Source organism: Chiloscyllium plagiosum, unplaced genomic scaffold (genome assembly GCF_037043375.1).
Source record: "Chiloscyllium plagiosum isolate Xiang-an unplaced genomic scaffold, Cpla_swu_hap1 HiC_scaffold_35, whole genome shotgun sequence".
Classification (NCBI taxonomy): Eukaryota; Metazoa; Chordata; class Chondrichthyes; order Orectolobiformes; family Hemiscylliidae; genus Chiloscyllium; species Chiloscyllium plagiosum.
Genome location: NW_028270173.1, coordinates 18,340,238 through 18,359,115, shown reverse-complemented (window position 1 = coordinate 18,359,115; position 18,878 = coordinate 18,340,238). Strand labels below are relative to the sequence as shown.

The 18,878-nt window shown below is 47.3% G+C and overlaps 7 non-coding genes across 7 annotated transcripts; all 7 read right to left on the bottom strand.

Moving 5' to 3' along the window:
- Positions 1–448: 448 nt before the first annotated feature.
- On the bottom strand, positions 449–520 carry trnad-guc (transfer RNA aspartic acid (anticodon GUC)). Its single transcript has one exon. It is a non-coding gene; the product is annotated as a tRNA-Asp (tRNA).
- A 1,623-nt stretch (positions 521–2,143) lies between these two features.
- On the bottom strand, positions 2,144–2,215 carry trnad-guc (transfer RNA aspartic acid (anticodon GUC)). Its single transcript has one exon. It is a non-coding gene; the product is annotated as a tRNA-Asp (tRNA).
- Positions 2,216–5,532: 3,317 nt separating this feature from the next.
- On the bottom strand, positions 5,533–5,604 carry trnad-guc (transfer RNA aspartic acid (anticodon GUC)). Its single transcript has one exon. It is a non-coding gene; the product is annotated as a tRNA-Asp (tRNA).
- A 1,623-nt stretch (positions 5,605–7,227) lies between these two features.
- Positions 7,228–7,299, bottom strand: trnad-guc (transfer RNA aspartic acid (anticodon GUC)). The gene has a single exon. It is a non-coding gene; the product is annotated as a tRNA-Asp (tRNA).
- Positions 7,300–14,006: 6,707 nt separating this feature from the next.
- Positions 14,007–14,078, bottom strand: trnad-guc (transfer RNA aspartic acid (anticodon GUC)). The gene has a single exon. It is a non-coding gene; the product is annotated as a tRNA-Asp (tRNA).
- Positions 14,079–15,699: 1,621 nt separating this feature from the next.
- trnad-guc (transfer RNA aspartic acid (anticodon GUC)) lies at positions 15,700–15,771 on the bottom strand. Its single transcript has one exon. It is a non-coding gene; the product is annotated as a tRNA-Asp (tRNA).
- Positions 15,772–17,392: 1,621 nt separating this feature from the next.
- trnad-guc (transfer RNA aspartic acid (anticodon GUC)) lies at positions 17,393–17,464 on the bottom strand. Its single transcript has one exon. It is a non-coding gene; the product is annotated as a tRNA-Asp (tRNA).
- Between the last annotated feature and the right edge of the window lie 1,414 nt (positions 17,465–18,878).

The following is an 18,878-nucleotide window of genomic DNA, read 5'->3' as shown; positions in this document are numbered from 1 at the left end:
AAACCTCACATTCATTTGTCGCTACCGGTTGCTTAAAGGTTTTCATTTGCACTCCGTTTGCGCGGGAGTTATATGCCCACTGACGGGACGAAGTAACAAGAAAATCAGAATGGGAAACAGAAATTGCTGGAGAAAGTCAGCATCTGGAGTGGGGGTGAGAGTGGGGGAAGAACGCAGTCAACGTTTCTGGTCCAGTGACCATTCTTCAGGACGGCATTTTTCATTTGTCGTCAAAAAGCAGGAAGTCTCGAATGGGTGCCTGGATAGATGAAAGTGTAAGTTTGCCAGGGAGAGCAGAATTGAGACAATTTTCGGTTTTGTTTGTTGGTCAGATTGTTTACAAGAGCAGACTGCTCGGACATGTGAATGCACACCTTTGGAGCAAACGGGACTTGAATACGGCACTCCGGGGTTGAGAAATGGAGCTGACCCCTCAAAATGCCACCAACTCCCCGGCGGGGAATTGAACCCCGGTCTCACGCGTGACAGGCGGGGATACTAACCACTATACTACCGAGGATTGCACGGCGTCGCCCTCTGTTTCATTGGTATTAGATAGAATGTTCTTATGTGAAATTTTGATTTGTAGTCAATTTGAATTCTTCTTTAGATCATTCTGCTACCTCTGTGGAGATGATTCAGATATTAGTTATTGTTGTTTTCATGTTTGAATATCTATCTGTAAAGTAATCCGCTGCTGCTGTAAAACAGCCATTTCGTTGTGTCCTACCATCTGTGTTCAACTTCGTCCACTGCTGATCCACGCGCTCTCATTACCTGCCTCCTACAAACTGGTTCACACGCTGGCCTGTAATACAACACAAATCCAACAGCCTGGCTTCAATTCCCACAGCCAAATGGACTCAGCATGAAAGATTCCCCTTTTCAAGCTCATCCCCTCAGGTTCAACTACCACCCATCGATCGCTCCCTCATCAGAGAGCAGTGCTCCTGGCGGACGTTGGTGACTTTACTGTACGCTGCATCAGCTCCACTGTCAACGTCGAAACACTTTGCCAACAATTTCTTGATGTTTATAAAATCATGAGGATGAACAGTTAATCGCAGGGTTACTTCCAACTCACGTCAATCTCTGAGCCATGCATTTAACATCGAAACATAGAAAATAAGTGCAGGGGTAGGCCATTCAGCCCTTCAATTCAGGCAGAATCCGAGGAGCAGGAAAATCAGGATGCTGTCTGACTTGCGTTGCTTTTCCAGCACCACTCTAATCGAGACTCTGATTTCCAGCAACTGCAGTCCTCACTTGTGCCATTCAGCCCTTCAAGACAGCACCACCATTCAATATCATCATGACTGAACGTGGATCTGCATGGGTTTCTCTTCAGAAGGGTCGGTGTGGACTTGTCCGTCTGAATGGCCTGCTTCCACACTGTGGTGATGCTATGATGCCAACAGTGTAGGTTCAGTTCCTGCACGTGCAGCAGACCACAGTGAAGGTTCTGCTTTCTCAACCTTGCCTCTGTGTTGACCTACATGTTAACCCAGCCACTGGGCTTTGTCCTTCTATCGAGAAGAGCAGACAAAAGTGCTTCTCAGATGACTTTGACTTTCCACTGTGGGTGTAGTACAGTCTGCCAGCAGCAGGGGATGGTGTTGCATCACCTTAATCGCAGGATCGGGTCCAATCTCTGAGGGGGACTGACCCCTTTTTGATGTGAGGGAGGGTGTAAAAAAACCTCACATTCATTTGTCGCTACCGGTTGCTTAAAGGTTTTCATTTGCACTCCGTTTGCGCGGGAGTTATATGCCCACTGACGGGACGAAGTAACAAGAAAATCAGAATGGGAAACAGAAATTGCTGGAGAAAGTCAGCATCTGGAGTGGGGGTGAGAGTGGGGGAAGAACGCAGTCAACGTTTCTGGTCCAGTGACCATTCTTCAGGACGGCATTTTTCATTTGTCGTCAAAAAGCAGGAAGTCTCGAATGGGTGCCTGGATAGACGAAAGTGTAAGTTTGCCAGGGAGAGCAGAATTGAGACAATTTTCGGTTTTGTTTGTTGGTCAGATTGTTTACAAGAGCAGACTGCTCGGACATGTGAATGCACACCTTTGGAGCAAACGGGACTTGAATACGGCACTCCGGGGTTGAGAAATGGAGCTGACCCCTCAAAATGCCACCGACTCCCCGGCGGGGAATTGAACCCCGGTCTCCCGCGTGACAGGCGGGGATACTAACCACTATACTACCGAGGATTGGACGGCGTCGCTCTCTGTTTCATTGGTATTAGATAGAATGTTCTTATGTGAAATTTTGATTTGTTGTCAATTTGAATTCTTCTTTAGATCATTCTGCTACCTCTGTGGAGATGATTCAGATATTAGTTATTGTTGTTTTCATGTTTGAATATCTATCTGTAAAGTAATCCGCTGCTGCTGTAAAACAGCCATTTCGTTGTGTCCTACCATCTGTGTTCAACTTCGTCCACTGCTGATCCACGCGCTCTCATTACCTGCCTCCTACAAACTGGTTCACACGCTGGCCTGTAATACAACACAAATCCAACAGCCTGGCTTCAATTCCCACAGCCAAATGGACTCAGCATGAAAGATTCCCCTTTTCAAGCTCATCCCCTCAGGTTCAACTACCACCCATCGATCGCTCCCTCATCAGAGAGCAGTGCTCCTGGAGGACGGTGGTGACTTTACTGTACGCTGCATCAGCTCCACTGTCAACGTCGAAACACTTTGCCAACAATTTCTTGATGTTTATAAAATCATGAGGATGAACAGTTAATCGCAGGGTTACTTCCAACTCACGTCAATCTCTGAGCCATGCATTTAACATCGAAACATAGAAAATAAGTGCAGGGGTAGGCCATTCTGCCCTTCAATTCAGGCAGAATCCGAGGAGCAGGAAAATCAGGATGCTGTCTGACTTGCGTTGCTTTTCCAGCACCACTCTAATCGAGACTCTGATTTCCAGCAACTGCAGTCCTCACTTGTGCCATTCAGCCCTTCAAGACAGCACCACCATTCAATATCATCATGACTGAACGTGGATCTGCATGGGTTTCTCTTCAGAAGGGTCGGTGTGGACTTGTCCGTCTGAATGGCCTGCTTCCACACTGTGGTGATTCTATGATGCCAACAGTGTAGGTTCAGTTCCTGCACGTGCAGCAGACCACAGTGAAGGTTCTGCTTTCTCAACCTTGCCTCTGTGTTGACCTACATGTTAACCCAGCCACTGGGCTTTGTCCTTCTATCGACAAGAGCAGACAAAAATGCTTCTCAGATGACTTTGACTTTCCACTGTGGGTGTAGTACAGTCTGCCAGCAGCAGGGAATGGTGTTGCATCACCTTAATCGCAGGATCGGGTCCAATCTCTGAGCGGGACTGACCCCTTTTTGATGTGAGGGAGGGTGTAAAAAAACCTCACATTCATTTGTCGCTACCGGTTGCGAAAAGGTTTTCATTTGCACTCCGTTTGCGCGGGAGTTATATGCCCACTGACGGGACGAAGTAACAAGAAAATCAGAATGGGAAACAGAAATTGCTGGAGAAAGTCAGCATCTGGAGTGGGGGTGAGAGTGGGGGAAGAACGCAGTCAACGTTTCTGGTCCAGTGACCATTCTTCAGGACGGCATTTTTCATTTGTCGTCAAAAAGCAGGAAGTCTCGAATGGGTGCCTGGATAGATGAAAGTGTAAGTTTGCCAGGGAGAGCAGAATTGAGACAATTTTCGGTTTTGTTTGTTGGTCAGATTGTTTACAAGAGCAGACTGCTCGGACATGTGAATGCACACCTTTGGAGCAAACGGGACTTGAATACGGCACTCCGGGGTTGAGAAATGGAGCTGACCCCTCAAAATGGCACCGACTCCCCGGCGGGGAATTGGACCCCGGTCTCCCGCGTGACAGGCGGGGATACTAACCACTATACTACCGAGGATTGGACGGCGTCGCCCTCTGTTTCATTGCTATTAGATAGAATGTTCTTATGTGAAATTTTGATTTGTTGTCAATTTGAATTCTTCTTTAGATCATTCTGCTCCCTCTGTGGAGATGATTCAGATATTAGTTATTGTTGTTTTCATGTTTGAATATCTATCTGTAAAGTAATCCGCTGCTGCTGTAAAACAGCCATTTCGTTGTGTCCTACCATCTGTGTTCAACTTCGTCCACTGCTGATCCACGCGCTCTCATTACCTGCCTCCTACAAACTGGTTCACACGCTGGCCTGTAATACAACACAAATCCAACAGCCTGGCTTCAATTCCCACAGCCAAATGGACTCAGCATGAAAGATTCCCCTTTTCAAGCTCATCCCCTCAGGTTCAACTACCACCCATCGATCGCTCCCTCATCAGAGAGCAGTGCTCCTGGAGGACGGTGGTGACTTTACTGTATGCTGCATCAGCTCCACTGTCAACGTCGAAACACTTTGCCAACAATTTCTTGATGTTTATAAAATCATGAGGATGAACAGTTAATCGCAGGGTTACTTCCAACTCACGTCAATCTCTGAGCCATGCATTTAACATCGAAACATAGAAAATAAGTGCAGGGGTAGGCCATTCAGCCCTTCAATTCAGGCAGAATCCGAGGAGCAGGAAAATCAGGATGCTGTCTGACTTGCGTTGCTTTTCCAGCACCACTCTAATCGAGACTCTGATTTCCAGCAACTGCAGTCCTCACTTGTGCCATTCAGCCCTTCAAGACAGCACCACCATTCAATATCATCATGACTGAACGTGGATCTGCATGGGTTTCTCTTCAGAAGGGTCGGTGTGGACTTGTCCGTCTGAATGCCTGCTTCCACACTGTGGTGATTCAATGATGCCAACAGTGTAGGTTCAGTTCCTGCACGTGCAGCAGACCACAGTGAAGGTTCTGCTTTCTCAACCTTGCCTCTGTGTTGACCTACATGTTAACCCAGCCACTGGGCTTTGTCCTTCTATCGAGAAGAGCAGACAAAAATGCTTCTCAGATGACTTTGACTTTCCACTGTGGGTGTAGTACAGTCTGCCAGCAGCAGGGGATGGTGTTGCATCACCTTAATCGCAGGATCGGGTCCAATCTCTGAGGGGGACTGACCCCTTTTTGATGTGAGGGAGGGTGTAAAAAAACCTCACATTCATTTGTCGCTACCGGTTGCTTAAAGGTTTTCATTTGCACTCCGTTTGCGCGGGAGTTATATGCCCACTGACGGGACGAAGTAACAAGAAAATCAGAATGGGAAACAGAAATTGCTGGAGAAAGTCAGCATCTGGAGTGGGGGTGAGAGTGCGGGAAGAACGCAGTCAACGTTTCTGGTCCAGTGACCATTCTTCAGGACGGCATTTTTCATTTGTCGTCAAAAAGCAGGAAGTCTCAAATGGGTGCCTGGATAGATGAAAGTGTAAGTTTGCCAGGGAGAGCAGAATTGAGACAATTTTCGGTTTTGTTTCTTGGTCAGATTGTTGACAAGAGCAGACTGCTTGGACATGTGAATGCACACCTTTGGAGCAAACGGGACTTGAATACGGCACTCCGGGGTTGAGAAATGGAGCTGACCCCTCAAAATGCCACCGACTCCCCGGCGAGGAATTGAACCCCGGTCTCCCGCGTGACAGGCGGGGATACTAACCACTATACTACCGAGGATGGGACGGCGTCGCCCTCTGTTTCATTGGTATTAGATAGAATGTTCTTATGTGAAATTTTGATTTGTTGTCAATTTGAATTCTTCTTTAGATCATTCTGCTACCTCTGTGGAGATGATTCAGATATTAGTTATTGTTGTTTTCATGTTTGAATATCTATCTGTAAAGTAATCCGCTGCTGCTGTAAAACAGCCATTTCGTTGTGTCCTACCATCTGTGTTCAACTTCGTCCACTGCTGATCCACGCGCTCTCATTACCTGCCTCCTACAAACTGGTTCACACGCTGGCCTGTAATACAACACAAATCCAACAGCCTGGCTTCAATTCCCACAGCCAAATGGACTCAGCATGAAAGATTCCCCTTTTCAAGCTCATCCCCTCAGGTTCAACTACCACCCATCGATCGCTCCCTCATCAGAGAGCAGTGCTCCTGGAGGACGGTGGTGACTTTACTGTACGCTGCATCAGCTCCACTGTCAACGTCGAAACACTTTGCCAACAATTTCTTGATGTTTATAAAATCATGAGGATGAACAGTTAATCGCAGGGTTACTTCCAACTCACGTCAATCTCTGAGCCATGCATTTAACATCGAAACATAGAAAATAAGTGCAGGGGTAGGCCATTCTGCCCTTCAATTCAGGCAGAATCCGAGGAGCAGGAAAATCAGGATGCTGTCTGACTTGCGTTGCTTTTCCAGCACCACTCTAATCGAGACTCTGATTTCCAGCAACTGCAGTCCTCACTTGTGCCATTCAGCCCTTCAAGACAGCACCACCATTCAATATCATCATGACTGAACGTGGATCTGCATGGGTTTCTCTTCAGAAGGGTCGGTGTGGACTTGTCCGTCTGAATGGCCTGCTTCCACACTGTGGTGATGCTATGATGCCAACAGTGTAGGTTCAGTTCCTGCACGTGCAGCAGACCACAGTGAAGGTTCTGCTTTCTCAACCTTGCCTCTGTGTTGACCTACATGTTAACCCAGCCACTGGGCTTTGTCCTTCTATCGAGAAGAGCAGACAAAAGTGCTTCTCAGATGACTTTGACTTTCCACTGTGGGTGTAGTACAGTCTGCCAGCAGCAGGGGATGGTGTTGCATCACCTTAATCGCAGGATCGGGTCCAATCTCTGAGGGGGACTGACCCCTTTTTGATGTGAGGGAGGGTGTAAAAAAACCTCACATTCATTTGTCGCTACCGGTTGCTTAAAGGTTTTCATTTGCACTCCGTTTGCGCGGGAGTTATATGCCCACTGACGGGACGAAGTAACAAGAAAATCAGAATGGGAAACAGAAATTGCTGGAGAAAGTCAGCATCTGGAGTGGGGGTGAGAGTGGGGGAAGAACGCAGTCAACGTTTCTGGTCCAGTGACCATTCTTCAGGACGGCATTTTTCATTTGTCGTCAAAAAGCAGGAAGTCTCGAATGGGTGCCTGGATAGATGAAAGTGTAAGTTTGCCAGGGAGAGCAGAATTGAGACAATTTTCGGTTTTGTTTGTTGGTCAGATTGTTTACAAGAGCAGACTGCTCGGACATGTGAATGCACACCTTTGGAGCAAACGGGACTTGAATACGGCACTCCGGGGTTGAGAAATGGAGCTGACCCCTCAAAATGCCACCGACTCCCCGGCGGGGAATTGAACCCCGGTCTCCCGCGTGACAGGCGGGGATACTAACCACTATACTACCGAGGATTGGACGGCGTCGCTCTCTGTTTCATTGGTATTAGATAGAATGTTCTTATGTGAAATTTTGATTTGTTGTCAATTTGAATTCTTCTTTAGATCATTCTGCTACCTCTGTGGAGATGATTCAGATATTAGTTATTGTTGTTTTCATGTTTGAATATCTATCTGTAAAGTAATCCGCTGCTGCTGTAAAACAGCCATTTCGTTGTGTCCTACCATCTGTGTTCAACTTCGTCCACTGCTGATCCACGCGCTCTCATTACCTGCCTCCTACAAACTGGTTCACACGCTGGCCTGTAATACAACACAAATCCAACAGCCTGGCTTCAATTCCCACAGCCAAATGGACTCAGCATGAAAGATTCCCCTTTTCAAGCTCATCCCCTCAGGTTCAACTACCACCCATCGATCGCTCCCTCATCAGAGAGCAGTGCTCCTGGAGGACGGTGGTGACTTTACTGTACGCTGCATCAGCTCCACTGTCAACGTCGAAACACTTTGCCAACAATTTCTTGATGTTTATAAAATCATGAGGATGAACAGTTAATCGCAGGGTTACTTCCAACTCACGTCAATCTCTGAGCCATGCATTTAACATCGAAACATAGAAAATAAGTGCAGGGGTAGGCCATTCTGCCCTTCAATTCAGGCAGAATCCGAGGAGCAGGAAAATCAGGATGCTGTCTGACTTGCGTTGCTTTTCCAGCACCACTCTAATCGAGACTCTGATTTCCAGCAACTGCAGTCCTCACTTGTGCCATTCAGCCCTTCAAGACAGCACCACCATTCAATATCATCATGACTGAACGTGGATCTGCATGGGTTTCTCTTCAGAAGGGTCGGTGTGGACTTGTCCGTCTGAATGGCCTGCTTCCACACTGTGGTGATTCTATGATGCCAACAGTGTAGGTTCAGTTCCTGCACGTGCAGCAGACCACAGTGAAGGTTCTGCTTTCTCAACCTTGCCTCTGTGTTGACCTACATGTTAACCCAGCCACTGGGCTTTGTCCTTCTATCGACAAGAGCAGACAAAAATGCTTCTCAGATGACTTTGACTTTCCACTGTGGGTGTAGTACAGTCTGCCAGCAGCAGGGAATGGTGTTGCATCACCTTAATCGCAGGATCGGGTCCAATCTCTGAGCGGGACTGACCCCTTTTTGATGTGAGGGAGGGTGTAAAAAAACCTCACATTCATTTGTCGCTACCGGTTGCGAAAAGGTTTTCATTTGCACTCCGTTTGCGCGGGAGTTATATGCCCACTGACGGGACGAAGTAACAAGAAAATCAGAATGGGAAACAGAAATTGCTGGAGAAAGTCAGCATCTGGAGTGGGGGTGAGAGTGGGGGAAGAACGCAGTCAACGTTTCTGGTCCAGTGACCATTCTTCAGGACGGCATTTTTCATTTGTCGTCAAAAAGCAGGAAGTCTCGAATGGGTGCCTGGATAGATGAAAGTGTAAGTTTGCCAGGGAGAGCAGAATTGAGACAATTTTCGGTTTTGTTTGTTGGTCAGATTGTTTACAAGAGCAGACTGCTCGGACATGTGAATGCACACCTTTGGAGCAAACGGGACTTGAATACGGCACTCCGGGGTTGAGAAATGGAGCTGACCCCTCAAAATGGCACCGACTCCCCGGCGGGGAATTGGACCCCGGTCTCCCGCGTGACAGGCGGGGATACTAACCACTATACTACCGAGGATTGGACGGCGTCGCCCTCTGTTTCATTGCTATTAGATAGAATGTTCTTATGTGAAATTTTGATTTGTTGTCAATTTGAATTCTTCTTTAGATCATTCTGCTCCCTCTGTGGAGATGATTCAGATATTAGTTATTGTTGTTTTCATGTTTGAATATCTATCTGTAAAGTAATCCGCTGCTGCTGTAAAACAGCCATTTCGTTGTGTCCTACCATCTGTGTTCAACTTCGTCCACTGCTGATCCACGCGCTCTCATTACCTGCCTCCTACAAACTGGTTCACACGCTGGCCTGTAATACAACACAAATCCAACAGCCTGGCTTCAATTCCCACAGCCAAATGGACTCAGCATGAAAGATTCCCCTTTTCAAGCTCATCCCCTCAGGTTCAACTACCACCCATCGATCGCTCCCTCATCAGAGAGCAGTGCTCCTGGAGGACGGTGGTGACTTTACTGTATGCTGCATCAGCTCCACTGTCAACGTCGAAACACTTTGCCAACAATTTCTTGATGTTTATAAAATCATGAGGATGAACAGTTAATCGCAGGGTTACTTCCAACTCACGTCAATCTCTGAGCCATGCATTTAACATCGAAACATAGAAAATAAGTGCAGGGGTAGGCCATTCAGCCCTTCAATTCAGGCAGAATCCGAGGAGCAGGAAAATCAGGATGCTGTCTGACTTGCGTTGCTTTTCCAGCACCACTCTAATCGAGACTCTGATTTCCAGCAACTGCAGTCCTCACTTGTGCCATTCAGCCCTTCAAGACAGCACCACCATTCAATATCATCATGACTGAACGTGGATCTGCATGGGTTTCTCTTCAGAAGGGTCGGTGTGGACTTGTCCGTCTGAATGCCTGCTTCCACACTGTGGTGATTCAATGATGCCAACAGTGTAGGTTCAGTTCCTGCACGTGCAGCAGACCACAGTGAAGGTTCTGCTTTCTCAACCTTGCCTCTGTGTTGACCTACATGTTAACCCAGCCACTGGGCTTTGTCCTTCTATCGAGAAGAGCAGACAAAAATGCTTCTCAGATGACTTTGACTTTCCACTGTGGGTGTAGTACAGTCTGCCAGCAGCAGGGGATGGTGTTGCATCACCTTAATCGCAGGATCGGGTCCAATCTCTGAGGGGGACTGACCCCTTTTTGATGTGAGGGAGGGTGTAAAAAAACCTCACATTCATTTGTCGCTACCGGTTGCTTAAAGGTTTTCATTTGCACTCCGTTTGCGCGGGAGTTATATGCCCACTGACGGGACGAAGTAACAAGAAAATCAGAATGGGAAACAGAAATTGCTGGAGAAAGTCAGCATCTGGAGTGGGGGTGAGAGTGCGGGAAGAACGCAGTCAACGTTTCTGGTCCAGTGACCATTCTTCAGGACGGCATTTTTCATTTGTCGTCAAAAAGCAGGAAGTCTCAAATGGGTGCCTGGATAGATGAAAGTGTAAGTTTGCCAGGGAGAGCAGAATTGAGACAATTTTCGGTTTTGTTTCTTGGTCAGATTGTTGACAAGAGCAGACTGCTTGGACATGTGAATGCACACCTTTGGAGCAAACGGGACTTGAATACGGCACTCCGGGGTTGAGAAATGGAGCTGACCCCTCAAAATGCCACCGACTTCCCGGCGAGGAATTGAACCCCGGTCTCCCGCGTGACAGGCGGGGATACTAACCACTATACTACCGAGGATGGGACGGCGTCGCCCTCTGTTTCATTGGTATTAGATAGAATGTTCTTATGTGAAATTTTGATTTGTTGTCAATTTGAATTCTTCTTTAGATCATTCTGCTACCTCTGTGGAGATGATTCAGATATTAGTTATTGTTGTTTTCATGTTTGAATATCTATCTGTAAAGTAATCCGCTGCTGCTGTAAAACAGCCATTTCGTTGTGTCCTACCATCTGTGTTCAACTTCGTCCACTGCTGATCCACGCGCTCTCATTACCTGCCTCCTACAAACTGGTTCACACGCTGGCCTGTAATACAACACAAATCCAACAGCCTGGCTTCAATTCCCACAGCCAAATGGACTCAGCATGAAAGATTCCCCTTTTCAAGCTCATCCCCTCAGGTTCAACTACCACCCATCGATCGCTCCCTCATCAGAGAGCAGTGCTCCTGGAGGACGGTGGTGACTTTACTGTACGCTGCATCAGCTCCACTGTCAACGTCGAAACACTTTGCCAACAATTTCTTGATGTTTATAAAATCATGAGGATGAACAGTTAATCGCAGGGTTACTTCCAACTCACATCAATCTCTGAGCCATGCATTTAACATCGAAACATAGAAAATAAGTGCAGGGGTAGGCCATTCTGCCCTTCAATTCAGGCAGAATCCGAGGAGCAGGAAAATCAGGATGCTGTCTGACTTGCGTTGCTTTTCCAGCACCACTCTAATCGAGACTCTGATTTCCAGCAACTGCAGTCCTCACTTGTGCCATTCAGCCCTTCAAGACAGCACCACCATTCAATATCATCATGACTGAACGTGGATCTGCATGGGTTTCTCTTCAGAAGGGTCGGTGTGGACTTGTCCGTCTGAATGGCCTGCTTCCACACTGTGGTGATTCTATGATGCCAACAGTGTAGGTTCAGTTCCTGCACGTGCAGCAGACCACAGTGAAGGTTCTGCTTTCTCAACCTTGCCTCTGTGTTGACCTACATGTTAACCCAGCCACTGGGCTTTGTCCTTCTATCGAGAAGAGCAGACAAAAATGCTTCTCAGATGACTTTGACTTTCCACTGTGGGTGTAGTACAGTCTGCCAGCAGCAGGGAATGGTGTTGCATCACCTTAATCGCAGGATCGGGTCCAATCTCTGAGGGGGACTGACCCCTTTTTGATGTGAGGGAGGGTGTAAAAAAACCTCACATTCATTTGTCGCTACCGGTTGCGAAAAGGTTTTCATTTGCACTCCGTTTGCGCGGGAGTTATATGCCCACTGACGGGACGAAGTAACAAGAAAATCAGAATGGGAAACAGAAATTGCTGGAGAAAGTCAGCATCTGGAGTGGGGGTGAGAGTGGGGGAAGAACGCAGTCAACGTTTCTGGTCCAGTGACCATTCTTCAGGACGGCATTTTTCATTTGTCGTCAAAAAGCAGGAAGTCTCGAATGGGTGCCTGGATAGATGAAAGTGTAAGTTTGCCAGGGAGAGCAGAATTGAGACAATTTTCGGTTTTGTTTGTTGGTCAGATTGTTTACAAGAGCAGACTGCTCGGACATGTGAATGCACACCTTTGGAGCAAATGGGACTTGAATACGGCACTCCGGGGTTGAGAAATGGAGCTGACCCCTCAAAATGCCACCGACTCCCCGGCGGGGAATTGAACCCCGGTCTCCCGCGTGACAGGCGGGGATACTAACCACTATACTACCGACGATTGGACGGCGTCGCCCTCTGTTTCATTGCTATTAGATAGAATGTTCTTATGTGAAATTTTGATTTGTTGTCAATTTGAATTCTTCTTTAGATCATTCTGCTACCTCTGTGGAGATGATTCAGATATTAGTTATTGTTGTTTTCATGTTTGAATATCTATCTGTAAAGTAATCCGCTGCTGCTGTAAAACAGCCATTTCGTTGTGTCCTACCATCTGTGTTCAACTTCGTCCACTGCTGATCCACGCGCTCTCATTACCTGCCTCCTACAAACTGGTTCACACGCTGGCCTGTAATACAACACAAATCCAACAGCCTGGCTTCAATTCCCACAGCCAAATGGACTCAGCATGAAAGATTCCCCTTTTCAAGCTCATCCCCTCAGGTTCAACTACCACCCATCGATCGCTCCCTCATCAGAGAGCAGTGCTCCTGGAGGACGGTGGTGACTTTACTGTATGCTGCATCAGCTCCACTGTCAACGTCGAAACACTTTGCCAACAATTTCTTGATGTTTATAAAATCATGAGGATGAACAGTTAATCGCAGGGTTACTTCCAACTCACGTCAATCTCTGAGCCATGCATTTAACATCGAAACATAGAAAATAAGTGCAGGGGTAGGCCATTCAGCCCTTCAATTCAGGCAGAATCCGAGGAGCAGGAAAATCAGGATGCTGTCTGACTTGCGTTGCTTTTCCAGCACCACTCTAATCGAGACTCTGATTTCCAGCAACTGCAGTCCTCACTTGTGCCATTCAGCCCTTCAAGACAGCACCACCATTCAATATCATCATGACTGAACGTGGATCTGCATGGGTTTCTCTTCAGAAGGGTCGGTGTGGACTTGTCCGTCTGAATGGCCTGCTTCCACACTGTGGTGATTCTATGATGCCAACAGTGTAGGTTCAGTTCCTGCACGTGCAGCAGACCACAGTGAAGGTTCTGCTTTCTCAACCTTGCCTCTGTGTTGACCTACATGTTAACCCAGCCACTGGGCTTTGTCCTTCTATCGAGAAGAGCAGACAAAAATGCTTCTCAGATGACTTTGACTTTCCACTGTGGGTGTAGTACAGTCTGCCAGCAGCAGGGAATGGTGTTGCATCACCTTAATCGCAGGATCGGGTCCAATCTCTGAGGGGGACTGACCCCTTTTTGATGTGAGGGAGGGTGTAAAAAAACCTCACATTCATTTGTCGCTACCGGTTGCGAAAAGGTTTTCATTTGCACTCCGTTTGCGCGGGAGTTATATGCCCACTGACGGGACGAAGTAACAAGAAAATCAGAATGGGAAACAGAAATTGCTGGAGAAAGTCAGCATCTGGAGTGGGGGTGAGAGTGCGGGAAGAACGCAGTCAACGTTTCTGGTCCAGTGACCATTCTTCAGGACGGCATTTTTCATTTGTCGTCAAAAAGCAGGAAGTCTCGAATGGGTACCTGGATAGATGAAAGTGTAAGTTTGCCAGGGAGAGCAGAATTGCGACAATTTTCGGTTTTGTTTGTTGGTCAGATTGTTTACAAGAGCAGACTGCTCGGACATGTGAATGCACACCTTTGGAGCAAACGGGACTTGAATACGGCACTCCGGGGTTGAGAAATGGAGCTGACCCCTCAAAATGGCACCGACTCCCCGGCGGGGAATTGAACCCCGGTCTCCCGCGTGACAGGCGGGGATACTAACCACTATACTACCGAGGATTGGACGGCGTCGCCCTCTGTTTCATTGGTATTAGATAGAATGTTCTTATGTGAAATTTTGATTTGTTGTCAATTTGAATTCTTCTTTAGATCATTCTGCTACCTCTGTGGAGATGATTCAGATATTAGTTATTGTTGTTTTCATGTTTGAATATCTATCTGTAAAGTAATCCGCTGCTGCTGTAAAACAGCCATTTCGTTGTGTCCTACCATCTGTGTTCAACTTCGTCCACTGCTGATCCACGCGCTCTCATTACCTGCCTCCTACAAACTGGTTCACACGCTGGCCTGTAATACAACACAAATCCAACAGCCTGGCTTCAATTCCCACAGCCAAATGGACTCAGCATGAAAGATTCCCCTTTTCAAGCTCATCCCCTCAGGTTCAACTACCACCCATCGATCGCTCCCTCATCAGAGAGCAGTGCTCCTGGAGGACGGTGGTGACTTTACTGTATGCTGCATCAGCTCCACTGTCAACGTCGAAACACTTTGCCAACAATTTCTTGATGTTTATAAAATCATGAGGATGAACAGTTAATCGCAGGGTTACTTCCAACTCACGTCAATCTCTGAGCCATGCATTTAACATCGAAACATAGAAAATAAGTGCAGGGGTAGGCCATTCAGCCCTTCAATTCAGGCAGAATCCGAGGAGCAGGAAAATCAGGATGCTGTCTGACTTGCGTTGCTTTTCCAGCACCACTCTAATCGAGACTCTGATTTCCAGCAACTGCAGTCCTCACTTGTGCCATTCAGCCCTTCAAGACAGCACCACCATTCAATATCATCATGACTGAACGTGGATCTGCATGGGTTTCTCTTCAGAAGGGTCGGTGTGGACTTGTCCGTCTGAATGGCCTGCTTCCACACTGTGGTGATTCTATGATGCCAACAGTGTAGGTTCAGTTCCTGCACGTGCAGCAGACCACAGTGAAGGTTCTGCTTTCTCAACCTTGCCTCTGTGTTGACCTACATGTTAACCCAGCCACTGGGCTTTGTCCTTCTATCGAGAAGAGCAGACAAAAATGCTTCTCAGATGACTTTGACTTTCCACTGTGGGTGTAGTACAGTCTGCCAGCAGCAGGGGATGGTGTTGCATCACCTTAATCGCAGGATCGGGTCCAATCTCTGAGGGGGACTGACCCCTTTTTGATGTGAGGGAGGGTGTAAAAAAACCTCACATTCATTTGTCGCTACCGGTTGCTTAAAGGTTTTCATTTGCACTCCGTTTGCGCGGGAGTTATAAGCCCACTGACGGGACGAAGTAACAAGAAAATCAGAATGGGAAACAGAAATTGCTGGAGAAAGTCAGCATCTGGAGTGGGGGTGAGAGTGGGGGAAGAACGCAGTCAACGTTTCTTCAGGACGCCATTCTTCAGGACGGCATTTTTCATTTGTCGTCAAAAAGCAGGAAGTCTCGAATGGGTGCCTGGATAGATGAAAGTGTAAGTTTGCCAGGGAGAGCAGAATTGAGACAATTTTCGGTTTTGTTTGTTGGTCAGATTGTTTACAAGAGCAGACTGCTCGGACATGTGAATGCACACCTTTGGAGCAAACGGGACTTGAATACGGCACTCCGGGGTTGAGAAATGGAGCTGACCCCTCAAAATGCCACCGACTCCCCGGCGGGGAATTGAACCCCGGTCTCCCGCGTGACAGGCGGGGATACTAACCACTATACTACCGAGGATTGGACGGCGTCGCCCTCTGTTTCATTGCTATTAGATAGAATGTTCTTATGTGAAATTTTGATTTGTTGTCAATTTGAATTCTTCTTTAGATCATTCTGCTACCTCTGTGGAGATGATTCAGATATTAGTTATTGTTGTTTTCATGTTTGAATATCTATCTGTAAAGTAATCCGCTGCTGCTGTAAAACAGCCATTTCGTTGTGTCCTACCATCTGTGTTCAACTTCGTCCACTGCTGATCCACGCGCTCTCATTACCTGCCTCCTACAAACTGGTTCACACGCTGGCCTGTAATACAACACAAATCCAACAGCCTGGCTTCAATTCCCACAGCCAAATGGACTCAGCATGAAAGATTCCCCTTTTCAAGCTCATCCCCTCAGGTTCAACTACCACCCATCGATCGCTCCCTCATCAGAGAGCAGTGCTCCTGGAGGACGGTGGTGACTTTACTGTATGCTGCATCAGCTCCACTGTCAACGTCGAAACACTTTGCCAACAATTTCTTGATGTTTATAAAATCATGAGGATGAACAGTTAATCGCAGGGTTACTTCCAACTCACGTCAATCTCTGAGCCATGCATTTAACATCGAAACATAGAAAATAAGTGCAGGGGTAGGCCATTCAGCCCTTCAATTCAGGCAGAATCCGAGGAGCAGGAAAATCAGGATGCTGTCTGACTTGCGTTGCTTTTCCAGCACCACTCTAATCGAGACTCTGATTTCCAGCAACTGCAGTCCTCACTTGTGCCATTCAGCCCTTCAAGACAGCACCACCATTCAATATCATCATGACTGAACGTGGATCTGCATGGGTTTCTCTTCAGAAGGGTCGGTGTGGACTTGTCCGTCTGAATGGCCTGCTTCCACACTGTGGTGATTCTATGATGCCAACAGTGTAGGTTCAGTTCCTGCACGTGCAGCAGACCACAGTGAAGGTTCTGCTTTCTCAACCTTGCCTCTGTGTTGACCTACATGTTAACCCAGCCACTGGGCTTTGTCCTTCTATCGAGAAGAGCAGACAAAAATGCTTCTCAGATGACTTTGACTTTCCACTGTGGGTGTAGTACAGTCTGCCAGCAGCAGGGGATGGTGTTGCATCACCTTAATCGCAGGATCGGGTCCAATCTCTGAGGGGGACTGACCCCTTTTTGATGTGAGGGAGGGTGTAAAAAAACCTCACATTCATTTGTCGCTACCGGTTGCTTAAAGGTTTTCATTTGCACTCCGTTTGCGCAGGAGTTATAAGCCCACTGACGGGACGAAGTAACAAGAAAATCAGAATGGGAAACAGAAATTGCTGGAGAAAGTCAGCATCTGGAGTGGGGGTGAGAGTGGGGGAAGAACGCAGTCAACGTTTCTTCAGGACGCCATTCTTCAGGACGGCATTTTTCATTTGTCGTCAAAAAGCAGGAAGTCTCGAATGGGTGCCTGGATAGATGAAAGTGTAAGTTTGCCAGGGAGAGCAGAATTGAGACAATATTCGGTTTTGTTTGTTGGTCAGATTGTTTACAAGAGCAGACTGCTCGGACATGTGAATGCACACCTTTGGAGCAAACGGGACTTGAATACGGCACTCCGGGGTTGAGAAATGGAGCTGACCCCTCAAAATGCCACCGACTCCCCGGCGGGGAATTGAACCCCGGTCTCCCGCGTGACAGGCGGGGATACTAACCACTATACTACCGAGGATTGGACGGCGTCGCCCTCTGTTTCATTGCTATTAGATAGAATGTTCTTATGTGAAATTTTGATTTGTTGTCAATTTGAATTCTTCTTTAGATCATTCTGCTACCTCTGTGGAGATGATTCAGATATTAGTTATTGTTGTTTTCATGTTTGAATATCTATCTGTAAAGTAATCCGCTGCTGCTGTAAAACAGCCATTTCGTTGTGTCCTACCATCTGTGTTCAACTTCGTCCACTGCTGATCCACGCGCTCTCATTACCTGCCTCCTACAAACTGGTTCACACGCTGGCCTGTAATACAACACAAATCCAACAGCCTGGCTTCAATTCCCACAGCCAAATGGACTCAGCATGAAAGATTCCCCTTTTCAAGCTCATCCCCTCAGGTTCAACTACCACCCATCGATCGCTCCCTCATCAGAGAGCAGTGCTCCTGGAGGACGGTGGTGACTTTACTGTATGCTGCATCAGCTCCACTGTCAACGTCGAAACACTTTGCCAACAATTTCTTGATGTTTATAAAATCATGAGGATGAACAGTTAATCGCAGGGTTACTTCCAACTCACGTCAATCTCTGAGCCATGCATTTAACATCGAAACATAGAAAATAAGTGCAGGGGTAGGCCATTCAGCCCTTCAATTCAGGCAGAATCCGAGGAGCAGGAAAATCAGGATGCTGTCTGACTTGCGTTGCTTTTCCAGCACCACTCTAATCGAGACTCTGATTTCCAGCAACTGCAGTCCTCACTTGTGCCATTCAGCCCTTCAAGACAGCACCACCATTCAATATCATCATGACTGAACGTGGATCTGCATGGGTTTCTCTTCAGAAGGGTCGGTGTGGACTTGTCCGTCTGAATGGCCTGCTTCCACACTGTGGTGATTCTATGATGCCAACAGTGTAGGTTCAGTTCCTGCACGTGCAGCAGACCACAGTGAAGGTTCTGCTTTCTCAACCTTGCCTCTGTGTTGACCTACATGTTAACCCAGCCACTGGGCTTTGTCCTTCTATCGAGAAGAGCAGACAAAAATGCTTCTCAGATGACTTTGACTTTCCACTGTGGGTGTAGTACAGTCTGCCAGCAGCAGGGGATGGTGTTGCATCACCTTAATCGCAGGATCGGGTCCAATCTCTGAGGGGGACTGACCCCTTTTTGATGTGAGGGAGGGTGTAAAAAAACCTCACATTCATTTGTCGCTACCGGTTGCTTAAAGGTTTTCATTTGCACTCCGTTTGCGCGGGAGTTATAAGCCCACTGACGGGACGAAGTAACAAGAAAATCAGAATGGGAAACAGAAATTGCTGGAGAAAGTCAGCATCTGGAGTGGGGGTGAGAGTGGGGGAAGAACGCAGTCAACGTTTCTGGTCCAGTGACCATTCTTCAGGACGGCATTTTTCATTTGTCGTCAAAAAGC